The sequence below is a fragment of the Arachis ipaensis genome, chromosome B04 (assembly GCF_000816755.2).
Source record: "Arachis ipaensis cultivar K30076 chromosome B04, Araip1.1, whole genome shotgun sequence".
NCBI classification, from domain to species: Eukaryota; Viridiplantae; Streptophyta; class Magnoliopsida; order Fabales; family Fabaceae; genus Arachis; species Arachis ipaensis.
In genome coordinates this window covers 98983766-98997488 of record NC_029788.2, presented here as the reverse complement: position 1 = coordinate 98997488, position 13723 = coordinate 98983766, and positions in this window count along the sequence as shown.

Sequence of the window (13723 nt, the reverse complement as noted above, 5' to 3'; positions counted from 1 at the left end):
GCACAGAAGAATGAAGACTCCTTTGTTGCAAACTTTTTGGGAATAATTTGTAGTGACAATAATTTATTTACAGCCAGTAAAATTGTATAATATATATGAAGACTTTGATATTCTTACATATATTATTGTTCCTTCATGCCATTATCTTTACATTAACGGATTTTACAGCTAGAGTGTTCATTGTGGTCAATTTGGCTTGAAGCCCTGCTCATTGAATATACCACATACTTTGTTGTACAGGATAGATCTTCATCAATTTTGATCAAAATATATCATTTTTGAAGTTCTTATTAGAGAAAACAAGTTACTTGGTTAACCTTTGAGGAAGCTCAGAGAGATTTGATTTCATCAACTTTGTTTAACTAGCTAAAATCATGATTTAGGAAACAGGGGTACATAGTGTTGAAGTATATCCTAATTATGACTTGTATGGTATATGATTCTAAATAGTGTTCTGCATTTGTAATTTCACTCATTTGTGATTGTAATATTGTTGGTGGTAGTCTGGTAGATCCTACACCATCTATTTTGTTACAATTTTTTGTTGCAGTAATTAAAATTAATGATAGTAAATAACTTAATTATGTATATGCTTGTGGAGGTATCACGGATTTGCTATTAAAGAACCATAGTTGCCAAATTAACGATAGATTAACTACAGCCTTGCATAATCGCGAGGCTTTATTACATTTGGCAGCTAATTAGACTTCTTAAGCATCTAATTAGGGGTTTGATCCATGACAACGTCTATAGAGGTTGTGGCTACTACGCTCTTTTTGTTCTTAAATAAATAAATGTTGGTTGGACATCTCTCTCTCTCTCTCTCTCTCTCTCTCATATATATATATATATGGTTTCTCAATGTATTTTCCAGTTCGGTAAGTCAAAGATTAATCCGTTGCGAATCGGAATTCTATTTAAAAGTTTGTTATTAGCAATGGATTGTTGCATGTATAAGGCAGGATTTGAACTCTCGACATTTGTTTAAACGGACGAATGAATTAACCAATCGACAATCCAGCAGCCAAGATGCCAAATTGACTCCAACACTCTAGATTGAAAATTGCAAAATGCACCTTCAATGTATTAATTCCTTCCTTGGAAAGGTTCCTATCCTATCGTAGGTATTCAGCTCTTCAACCAGATGAATCTACCCAGGGCATATTGTAATTTAATGCAATTAGGTGGTACATTATTTGCAGTAGGTTATCATGTCATGTAACGCTTATTATTTTAGCAGTAATCAATTTAGTACCATTGGCTCTTGTGTAGAGTAATTGAAAGGACAAAAATATCTTCCCAAAATGTACAATGCTTTTAGGTGTTGAAGAAATTATCGATCTAGGTGAAGGGATACCTTATAGGCTTGCTAAGTCCATCTCAAGCTTGAAAAATATATAGGAAATTTAGTATGAGTTTAATTTAATGCCCTGAATATTTTAGAGAATCGTCCAATTACATCTATTCTTTTAAATGACTATTCACGCGATTACTATAAAATGTAATTTTTTTACTAATGCAATATTATATCACATATAAAACTGTTTTACATTTACAGGATATTAAGATTAAATTATTTAACATTGTAGTGTGTTTATTAACTCATTTTATGAAAGTAGGCACAAAAATGTGGATCAGCAAAGGGTACATCGTCATGCGTAAACATGAAGGGCAAATTCAATTTTCATAGATATACCAAAGGACTAACATTTGTGTTTCTCTTTTAAGAGGTTAGGTACGAATTTATGGTGAACGACAAATTTAATATTTTTGAATTATAAAAAGACCAATGTTAGGACTAATAAACTTTGTATTTTTTTGTTGATACTAAATTTTAAATATTAAATTTCAAATTTTAAATGTTAATAATATAAAATAAAATATTGACTTAAAATATTAGCTAATATTAATAAAAATATTTGACATTTTTTTATAAGAATTTAATAAAATTAGGTAGTCAAGTGATTTTTAAATTATGTCCAACTAAGTCTTGTTTATTGTACGCTCATACTCTTTTTTTTTTCTTTTTCTTCAATAATGTCATCATCATCATCGTCTTTTTCAATTGTTTGATTTCTTCATCTTCTTCTTTTCTTATATATGTTTAACAAAGTTATTAATTTCAAAAATTTTAACAATACATAAAGTACTAATTTTTTTTATTCTTTTTATATATGTAATACATAATAAATTAAGGTATAAAGAAACTGAAGTTTATAAAAATTAAACAAACATTGAGTATAGTTAAAGTTTTAAAGATGTCTAATCGGAATTAATTTTTGTCATGTATACATTATGGAACGTGTTGAGAAATATATACTTAACACAAAAGAAAATGAAAGAAACTTAGCTTTGTTAAAGTTTCAAGCGTGTCTATTCTGATCTAATTTTGTCATTTATACATGTTGAGAACTAATGGATAGCTATCAACAAGAAGAAAAAATAAATAATCCAAAGACCTCTCCGGGATAAGAAATGAAGAATTATCGGAAATAATGAAATATTAACGTCTTTTCCAATAAGTAAGTATGATTCTAGTAGTTCAGTGCAAGCAAAAGGTAACTTCTAGTTATCTGTATTCTACAATGTTAACGTTTTTTTTTTTTTTCCTTGCTGATTAATGAGACGTTGGCATGTCATTTTCTCAATTAAAGGAAAATAGTTTAAAATGCCACCTATTCAATTAATAGACAATTTAGTTAGCAAGAAGGTAGCTACTATTTATAAATCATTATTGGAACTGTGGTCAATGAGAGGCTACTTGGCCAAGTACTGTCCAGAAGGCCGTACAGCAACATTAAAGGATAAGACAGTTGTTTACTACAACCATGTAAGAATTAAATTTTGAAATGTTTAATGATCAAATCAACACTCATTATTTAAATCCGCACAATTAGAAATTCTGGTTAATTGGACAATTGATATCCACCAAGTTACTTGTGAGTATAGTATAGAGATTAGAGAGTATCACTTTTAGTGGGGAGTGCAAAATTGTCCAAAACAAGGAGAAAGATATTGACATGAGGAATATGTTGTAATGCTCCGATATAACTTGAGTTAGTGTATCATGCACTAGCATAGTAGTTCTTAATACTAGTATAATTTTACACCAATAACTACTACAATTAAATCTTACATTAGATTCTTTGTGTTTGTTTGAGTATATTAAATTAAAAAAAAATATTTTTATCTTATTTTACCTAAATATAATTGATAAATAAAAATTTTTTTTACATAAAATATCCAAATATAAAATTATTTTTTCTTTTCTATAAGATCTTTTAAAAAAATAACTCGAAATTTTTTTTTAGAAACTCACTCAAACAAATCTTTTGTGCCATAAAAATTGATTCTTCTAGTCAAATATCAATGAATATCATTATGAGTATTGGTACATATTTCGATTTGTCACGAAATTCGACTACGATGTCTTTTAACTCAGGTGAGTTGAATAAAAAAGGTTTGAGACGAAGCCAGTTGATCATTCATGGTCGAAGTTTTGACAAAGTTAGGACTTAACTATAGGAAAATAGACCCTTGATTATGAGGTGAGCCAAGTCGAATTGGGGTCAAACGTTTATACTTGCACGTGGTTTTATCCAGAAGTATTATAGAACGTTGGACTTGAAGACCAAGATAAAAGCAAAGACATGAAGTGTCCACCTTAGAGGGCAAGGTCTTTCATAGTCAAGGCAAGGTCGTGAGTTATCAAAACCTAAGAAAAATGAGGAAGATATAGATCGTGTCAAGAGAAGAGCATTTTGCATGGTTTATAAATAAGAGAATGTTAGAAGAGTGGAGTGACTTTAATTTGAATACCTTACCATCACACAAATTTCTAAAAAATTCCAAGTCACACTGAGGCAAAAAAGAATCATGGAGTGCAAGTGCATGTAAGTATTGGGGTTTATTTTTATTTTATTTTCGTTTGTTTTCTTTTCTATTTTAATTCATTTCTTTGCTTTCAATAGTTTATTGTTATTTTGTTTTTTTTTATTTCAATTTTACTTTCCAACTCATTTAAAGCTTTTCATTTATTTTGCTTGTTTTTTGTTTATTGCAATTCTTTATGTTATTTGGCACGGTTTAATATTATTGTGCATTTTTTGACACAAACACGCACTAAGTAATTTCTAGATCGAGTTTACTCTTTTTTAAAGGAGTTGTATCTGTTCCCGAAACTGAAATCTTGATACAAAATTGATTTGACACCCTGTCGAGATCACCAAAAATCAAGTAAAACAAATTAACACGCCTAGTGGGACCCTGGGTTAAGTTAACGTGTTAAATAGTGCATGCAATTACGCAGTGACAAATTAATAATGTCTGATAGAGACTTTTCTTAGACTGATATGTCAAATAATAATGCTGAAAAACCTACAAGAGGCCCATAGACAGAGGTTATCCCATTAGCAGGCACTTCAGGTCGAAGGATGCACCCTGATATCACAGAAAAAATCCTATCGACTGTGCCCACTTCGTGGCTCCCATATAGGTTGTCTCCAAATTATTCTCTACCATTGAAAAATCCTAATATGGGATATATGGGAGGTACGACCACTACAAGAAATAATCCTTTGTATAACTCTATACCTTCTCCAGGAATAATCCTTTGTATAGACATTGATGACAGATCCATCGAAAATATAGTTGGATATTTAGAACTAAAATCTTGGAAATTATTTTTTGATGAATCTAAATACTAGTATGGGGTAGAAGTCGGGATAGTGATAATCACTCCTGATGACATGCCGACTAAGTTTATGTTTCGACTAGAGCCAGTGCTTCAAATAATGAAGCAGAATATGAGGCATTGATCATTGGTCTAGAATTATTAATCGAAAAAGGGGCTCGAACAGTCAAAATCATGGGAGATTCACAACTAGTAATTCAACAGTTAGCTAGAAACTATAAAGTTGTAGCTAAAATCTAGCTAAATATTTTGTGATAGCAGCCCGACTACTAGCCGAATTCAACTTTGTTTTAGTCAAGCACATATTTAGGGAGTCGAATTAGGAAGCAAATGACTTAGCTCAAATAGCTTCTTGCTATAAAATATCTTTCAATTTGATGAAAGAGTTCAGTAAAATCGAAACTAACTTAACTCCTTTGGAATTAAGAGGAGTCTATTGTGCAAACGCAATATATCCAAGTGATTGAAGGTTCAAGATCATCGACTATCTCAAAAATCCTAATCAAAGAATTGATCGAAAGGTTAAATACTTACCTATAAGCTTTGTATTAATTGGGGAGAATTTGTTAAAGAAAAGTATCGATGGCTCTTTACTCAAATGTGTTGGTACTCAAGAAGCTCATTGGTGCACGAAATTGTGATCTCCAGGTTCGAATAATCCACAAAACAAAAAATCATCAAGATCAAACAAGAAGACTTACCAAGAACAACTTGAAGATCATGAAGAACACCATGAATGCATGAAATTTTCGAAAAATGCAAGATGCACATGCAGATGACACCAAACTTATGATATGACTCAAGACTCAAACAAGAACCACAAAATATTTTTGATTTTTATGATTTTCTAATTTTTTTTGTATTTTTATTTTTATTTAATTTTTTTTTTCGAAAATTATTTAGAAAAAAGAAAAATAAGGATTCAAAATTTTTAATATGAATTCCAGGAATCTTATGCTCTAAAGCTCCAATCAAAGGGTCAGGCATGGCTTGATAGCCAGCCAAGCTTTAGTATGTAACTTAGACATGACACGCCTGACATTCCTTACATTCAATAGCCAATTGGCTAAGAAAGATAAAGAAGCTCTTTTCTTGAGTATAAGAATTGAGACATGGCTTTACAGCCAGCCAGGCTTCAACATGCTTCATGAAACACTAGAATTCATTCTTAAAAATTTTGAAGCTATAGAATAATTTATTTTTGAAAACATTTTTTTTTGAAAACAAAACAAAAAGAAAATTACCTAATCTGAGCAACAAGATGAACCGTCAGTTGTCCAAACTCGAACAATCCCCGGCAACGGCGCCAAAAACTTGGTGCTGTTGCCGGATCAAACTTGGCACTGATGTTACCGGACCAAAAGCTTGCCGAAAACTCAAACAATCCCCGGCAACGGCGCCAAAAACTTGGTGCACGAAATTGTGATCTCCAGGTTCGAATAATCCCTGGTAATGGCTCCAAAGCTTGGTGCTCTGATCTTAATTCATAATTGTCACAACTTCGATACAACTAACCAGCAAGTGCACTGGGTCGTCCAAGTAATACCTTACGTGAGTAAGGGTCGAATCCCACGGAGATTGTTGGTATGAAGCAAGCTATGGTCACCTTGTAAATCTCAGTCAGGCAGATATAAAGTGATAATGGTGTTTTCAAATATTATATAGTAAAATAGGGATAGAGATACTTATGTAATTCATTGGTAGGAATTTCAGACAAGCGAATGGAGATACTTTTCGTTCTTCTGAACCTCTGCTTTCCTGCTATCTTCATCCAATCAGTCTTACTCCTTTCCACGGCTGGCTGTATGCAAGGGCATCACCGTTGTCAGTGGCTACATCCCCTCCTCTCAGTGAAAGATATGCTCACATGCTCTGTCACAGCACGGCCAATCATCTGTCGGTTCTCGATCATGCTGGAATAGGATTCACCTTCCTTTTGCGTCTGTTACTAACGCCCAGCACTCGCGAGTTTGAAGCTCGTCACAGTCATTCAGTCATTGAATCCTACTCGGAATACCACAGACAAGGTTTATAAAAACACACAAACTCATAGTAAAGTCCAGAAATATGAATTTAACATAAAATCTATTAAAAACATCCCTAAAAGTAACTAGATTCTACTAAAAATATACTAAAAACAATGCCAAAAAGCGTATAAATTATCCGCTCATCACTCATCTGGCTATGACTGAGATACATGAAGGTATTTGTGGAGCTCACCAGTCGGGTCAAAAAATGCACTGGATCTTACGTCGACAAGGGTTGTATTGTCCTTCAATGATTAAGGATTGTGTTGAATTTGCTCGATATTGTGATCAATGCCAAAGACATGCACCTATTCAAAGAGTCCCTACTTCCGATTTACATGCTATAATCAAGCTCTGACCATTTAGAGGGTGGGCTCTCAACTTAATAGGAAATATTCACCCTTATTTGACTAAGGGACATAAATTTATTTTGGTGGCAGTCGACTAATTTACAAAGTGGGTGGAAGTTGTGCCTATGAAGGAAGTTACCCAAGTCAAGATAATTGATTTTATTGAGGAATCGATCATTTATAGATTCGGTATTTCCTAGACCTTGACCATAGATTAAGGAACTATGTGTACAGGTCGATAAATAAAGGGGTTTGCTGAATCACAAGGCATTAAGATAGTATACTCGACTCCCTACTATGCACATGCTAATGGTCAAGTTGAAGCCATCAATAAAATTCTTATAAGTTTGATTAAAAAGCATATAGGGAGACAACCTCGAAACTGGCATAACAATTTGAGCCAAGTATTGTGAGCATATATGTGTTCACCTAAAGAGGTTACAGGATCGACACCTTATGAGTTAGTTTATGGTTATAAGTTATTTTACCACTTGTTATAAATTTACAAACTATTAGAGTGGCAAAACAGAATGATTTGCCTGTCAAACAATATTGGCCGAGTATGATGGATGAATTGGATGGATTAGATCAATCTCGACTAATTGCATTAGATAGAATGATTTGATAGAAAGAATCTAGAGCTAAGTCATACAACAAGAAAGTCAAGACTAAAAAATTTGCAGTCGATGACTTAGTTTTAAAATTAATCCTTCCCACTGAGTTAAAGGAAAATGGTCACCATTTTGGGAAGAACGTTTTAAAATTAATCCTTCCCATTGAGCAAGTTAAAGGAAAATTGTCACCATTATGGGAAGAACCTTTTAAGGTCGAAAAGGTATTTGATGGTAATGCGTATGAGTTAAGAGATATAAAAGATAATCGACAGATTGGGCACATAAATGAAAAATATCTCAAATCATATCATTCTTATTAGAATAAAAGGTGAACATTCATATAAAACATTAACCAAAATACAAAATGAAAATTAAAACAAAGTCCTAAACTTAAGCTTCAAGTCCTCTTTTTTTTAACCCAGAACGACAGAAGCTTCAAAAACTTCACCTTAAACTTTAGTGGCTTGAGTTACTACTTCGACTATGGCAGGATGACATGGGGTTTTAGAATCATAAACATTATGTATTTTTTGAATTCGAAGTGTCATAGTCGAGTTAGTTACTACAATTTTTCCTTTGCTAGCCTTTAACTCAGCTAATTCTTTCTCAAGAATATCAATTCTTGATGCTAAGGTTTTCTCTTTATAGCTTGACTGTCTAATAAAACTTCTTCAATTTGAGACTTAGCCATATCACATTTCTTCAATTGGGTGTCATGATTGACCAGTGCCTCAATCGATTTGTTTAAGTATTCCTCAGCAACTTTAGATGTAGAGATATGATTATATATATCCCCAATAAAGACCCCTAGATTTGTGTGAATCTCAGTTGGAATTTTTTTTTTCCGAAAAACTGAGAGCATCGAGTAGTCAAATCTTTAGGTTAACATTGTTGTTGATATCCTCCAAAGGTTGATTAAGGCAATCGAGAATTGTGTTCCTTTTGAAGAATATATTGGAGTATATCCAATGATACTCATTCAACCATGTATTTTATCATTGGTCCTTGGATAGTAGAAGGAACCGGTAGTGTTTATACCCAATGTTCTTGGGTCTTTTCTTTGGAGTCAGTAATTCACTCCTAAGGCTCCTTTAGGAAGGCCAGGTAGTCAATTAGCAAGTCCAAAAGGGGCATTAGGAAAAGAAGGAAACTTAAATGGTCGCATAAAGTGTTTTTTCCGAACATAAGGATCTCAAGCCAAAGCTTTGAATAACAGTCGAGAAATTTATAAAATGTGTTCTCTTCTTCTTTTCTCACACTTCAAAGGCCTTATTGAAAACATACTTTACCTTTTTGAAATGTCATTTTACCTTATAATATTTTTTGAACTTAACAATTTCATCGACATGCTCACCTTTAGTTTTCTTTGACGCCGCAGCAGGAAGAACCAAATTAGAAAGGACTTGTTCAGTTGAAAAGCAATAAGAAGTATAGTAGGTCGACCACCACTTATGGAAGGCAGGTGTTGAAAGGAAACAACGAGTGAGGTTGAACCTTTGGTACTGAATGCTCACTCTTTGGAGATTCAAGTCAAGAATTTGGTCAAACTCTTCTAGTCTTGACACCTCATAGTGTACTATTTGGGTCTCAGAGTCGAGGGAGAGTGGGGAAGGCAATGCTTGGGCCAAACCAAATTGCTGTGACACGAATTGAGGGAGTAAGTGACTAGTTTCTTCTTTAAGGCCATTGTCGACTCACGTGAAAACTCCCACAGGAAGAATTTGAGGAGTAAGTGTTTTAGACAACAAATCATCGACAATATATTGATTTTCAGGTTTGGGACTGATGAAGTAATTAAGGTACCCAATTGCACTTTGACGATGAGTGAATGGATTTGGGTAATAAGAAGTGTTGTCACAATTTTGATCTCAAGAAGAAGAGTAACAAAGTGACGAAAAACATTTATGGCAGACATTTTTTTTGTTTCGATCAAGAGAGAAGAGATAGTCGAATACCATCAAGTTGAGCTTTAGGAATGTCAAAAGAAGAATCTATCAGTCGAGGTTTAAGAACAGCCTTCAACCATAGGTTTACAACTCAAATGGGACCAAAGCGATTAGTCGATAATTCACCGCGTCGAATCTTACCAACCACTAAGGAGAGTGTTTCATATATTTGACCTAAAATCAAAGAAGGAAGGTCGACATGCTTTTTATAATGAAGCATGATGGCTAGTGATAAATAATTATTTTTTTGAATTTCAATAGATTTAGGACAAAAAACAAAGGCATTAAGCCATGAAAGCAAAAAGGCCACATGCTCACTATCGGTCGCGGGATCTCCCTCGGATCCCATATTATTTTGAATAAATTCTGACACAGAAGTCGAGTCAAAATTGATGTCAAAAATATCATCAGGATATTCGGTAGCCCATGACACACACTCCCCGTCGGGAGCTATGCCAGTCAAAGCAGAAACTTCCATTAAAGTAGGACCCATCATCCCATAAGAAAAATGGAAGTTATTAGTAACAGGGCACCAAGAATATAAACTGGCCCCTAAGAGGGGAGCAGTATAAGAAAGGTCAAAGCTGGCTAGTTTGAGAGCAGAAACAATCCCTAGTGATTTTCATGTAGTTTGTAGGTCGGGGCCAACCTCGACATCTAAGTTGAAAGAAGGGAACTAGATTCCTTTGGAGGGATAGTCTTAAAGACCCGACTAGAAAAATAAGAAGCCCTAATGTTTTTGCAGAAAATTATAGGGAGATGTTCAGGGGGGAGATGGAAAGAAAGAAAAGACAGATTCAACTTGTTCTTGAGTAGAAAAAGGTCCTAAAAAGGAATATAAGCGGCCAGTAACCTTGAAAGGAAGAAATACCTGGCTCCTCCAAAGGACAACAGTTTCAATGTCCGGATTAGGGGCTCTCAAGCTCCTATCTTCATTGTAGAATTATGCCATGTCAGCCACCAAAAAAAGAAGAGGGATAATTTGAACATCATCGTCTTCTTCACAATGTGGGGGTGGGGGGTAGCTGAGTAGTTGTTGCCACACCAGATGCAAAGGCTGCTGTAATACTGTAATGGCCGGAAAAGAGAAAGAAGCGGAGGCCATGGTTGTAGGAGTAATGGTGGAAGTAGTAGTAGCAGCAAGCCAGCAACAGTCACAGAAGTGGAAGAGGCAGCAGTAACAGAAGACAAGGAAGATTGTTGATGGACTGATTGTGAATCCATAAGAATGGAGATGATAGAAATGGTTGAAAGAGCTTTCGAAGAAGAAAGTAGGGGTGTTTACAGTACGGTTTGGTCCGATTTTAAGAAAAAAAGTCATCCGATTCGAACACTTATTTTATGTTTGGTACAGTTTGGATTGGATGAACTTTTTTTAGAAATCCAATCCGATTACAAGGGCTTTGGATGGTTTTGGATTTGCGATTTTTAAATAAAAAATAATAACTTAGTTTACAAATTAATGCTGCCTGACATAGTATAAATGCACACTACTAAAGTACTAATAATCCTATGAACATTATAAAGTAACTTGTCCAACAAGCCAACATAATAATAAAAAGTAAATCCCATAAACATTATAAAGTAACCTGTCTAGCAATCCAATAAATTCAATAAGTCTTGATAAAATAATAATTATTCAGCCTAAAAACAAGTCTCAACAACACAAAATTAAATAGCATACAAGTCTTAATAAAAACATAGCATAAAAAACTTCAAGTTGAGAGGTGAAGCATTGATCACTAATCAGATTCATTATCAGTCTTCTTCGTCTATTAGTTGAGGAATTGGCTCAAGTTCTACAATAAAATATAATCAAATAAATATTAGTAACTTAAACATATTATCAAGTAGTAAAGTTAATCAATATATGTAGATAAAATAAAACATAATTATAAAAAATATTACCTTTCTCAAGTTTTTCAAATTCTTCAAAAGACTCCTCAAGGTCAATTAGCAATGAATTGGCTCGAAACCAATTTTGTGCATAAATAAAAACTTCAACCATTTTTGGGGTAAGAGAACTCCTATATTAATTAAGTACTTTACCTCTAGTGCTAAAGGCGGATTCAAAAGTAATCGTTGACACAGGCATAGCTAGAATATCCCTCGCAATTTGACTAAGAACAAGATATTTGTAATTATTAGAGTTTACTTTCCACCAAGTTAAAATGTCAAAATTACTTGGATAAACTGATTTTTCCAAGGACTCCATAAAATACAAATCCACTTCATTTGTGTTGGCACTCTCACTTGCTTGTATATCATTTTTAAATGCTACTGCAAAGCAAACATCATCAAAGGCATTATCATTCATATCCACATCTTGGCTGTGGTGTGCAGATTGGTGTGCTTGATCACTATTAAGAGCAACCCTATAGCTGTTAAACAAGTCATTGAATACTTCCTTCACCTTACCACATAAAAAATCAGCATCCTCCTTCTTAAACAACTTTTGAAAACTCCACTCAATAAACTTAATTTTGTATCTAGGGTCAAGTACCACAGCAACAAAAATTATCATATTCATGTTTTTCAAGTTACCCCAATATTTATCATACTTAGCCTTCATTTTTGTAGCCATACATTTAAGTAATATGTCATTACTATCAGCCCAAGTCTTCAAAAAACTAAGATTTGAACAAAAGTGATAAAAATATGACGAAGAGGACAAATGTAGAACCCGAGACTTTTTTGGTTACATCGAAAAAAATCTTTAAAAATCTCACAAAGCATCTTGTATTATCCTAATCTTCATTCTTTAGAATGCCCCCTTGCATCATTACAAACTCAGCATCCTTTTCACTTAATTTCTTAAAGGCCTTTTGGAATTTTAAAGTACTATCAAGCATTATGTAAGTGGAATTCCACCTAGTAAGGACATCTAATTGCATACAAAATCAGTCTTGGATCCTAGCCTCTTTAATACAACTTTTAAACCTATCCATGCGAGTAGGAGAAGCACAGACATATCTAACATTATTCCTAATTTTTCTAATTGAAGAATGCATATCCTTCAAACCATCATTCACCACCAAGTTCAAGATATGAGCATAATACCTAATGTTCACCTTTTAAAGGATATGAATTCAAAACCTCCATTCTACCTTTTAAATAACAAATGATAACATCATTTGAACTAGCATTATCAACTGTAATGCTAAATACTCTCTACTTATTTCCTAATTTAAAAGATATTTTTTTTTTATCTTCCTACCAATTGTTTCACTTTTATTATTCTTGATGAGACAAAAGTTAAAAATTTTCTTTTGCAACTTTCAATCTTGATAAAAAAAAATATGCAGTGAGACAAAGATAGTTTAGATTTTGTACAGAAATCCAACAATCAGTGGGCAAACACATACTTTGATTTGAGTTTATAAAGACACTCTTCAACTTATGTTTTTCATTCATGAACAAGTTTCAACAATCCCTAGCAACTAAAATCCTTCCCAAAATTCGGAGTTTTGACTGCAAAACACTCATGAAATAATGAAACCCCTCCCCTTCGACAAATCTAAAAGGCAACTCATCTACGATTATTATTCTAGCAATGGCTTGTCTACATAAATCAGGATCAAATGATACAAAAGTCAAACAATTACCCAGCCCATTTTCTTCTTCTTTTTTAAGTTGCTGCATAACAAGTGTTTTTTGTGTGGGATCAAGTGAATCTTTTAAAAATTTTCTACAATAACTCAACAAGTGACTTTTAAGATTGCTAGTACCATTTTTATGTGAATCAGTCGCATAAGATGCTCCACACCAGTTACATATAGCCCTAGGTTTGGGATCACTTTCATCTTTTTTAAAATGCTCCCAAGTCCAAGATCTATATCTAATAGGTTTTTTAGTATTACCGGTACCTAGTTCCTCAGATTGGCCAGGATTAGGTGACTCATCAGCAACATTTGCTTTGCCTCTCCTCCTCTTAGATCTAGTTCTTTCATTGTTCCAATCATTGCGTGGGAGCAGCAGTGGCAGCGATGACGTTTGCCTCTATGTCTGCCTTTGATGGCTGTGGCGGCGGCATTGACTCTGACTGTCTCGAAGATCTAACTGATTCAAAAGTGGCGGAGTAATACTGGTAAAT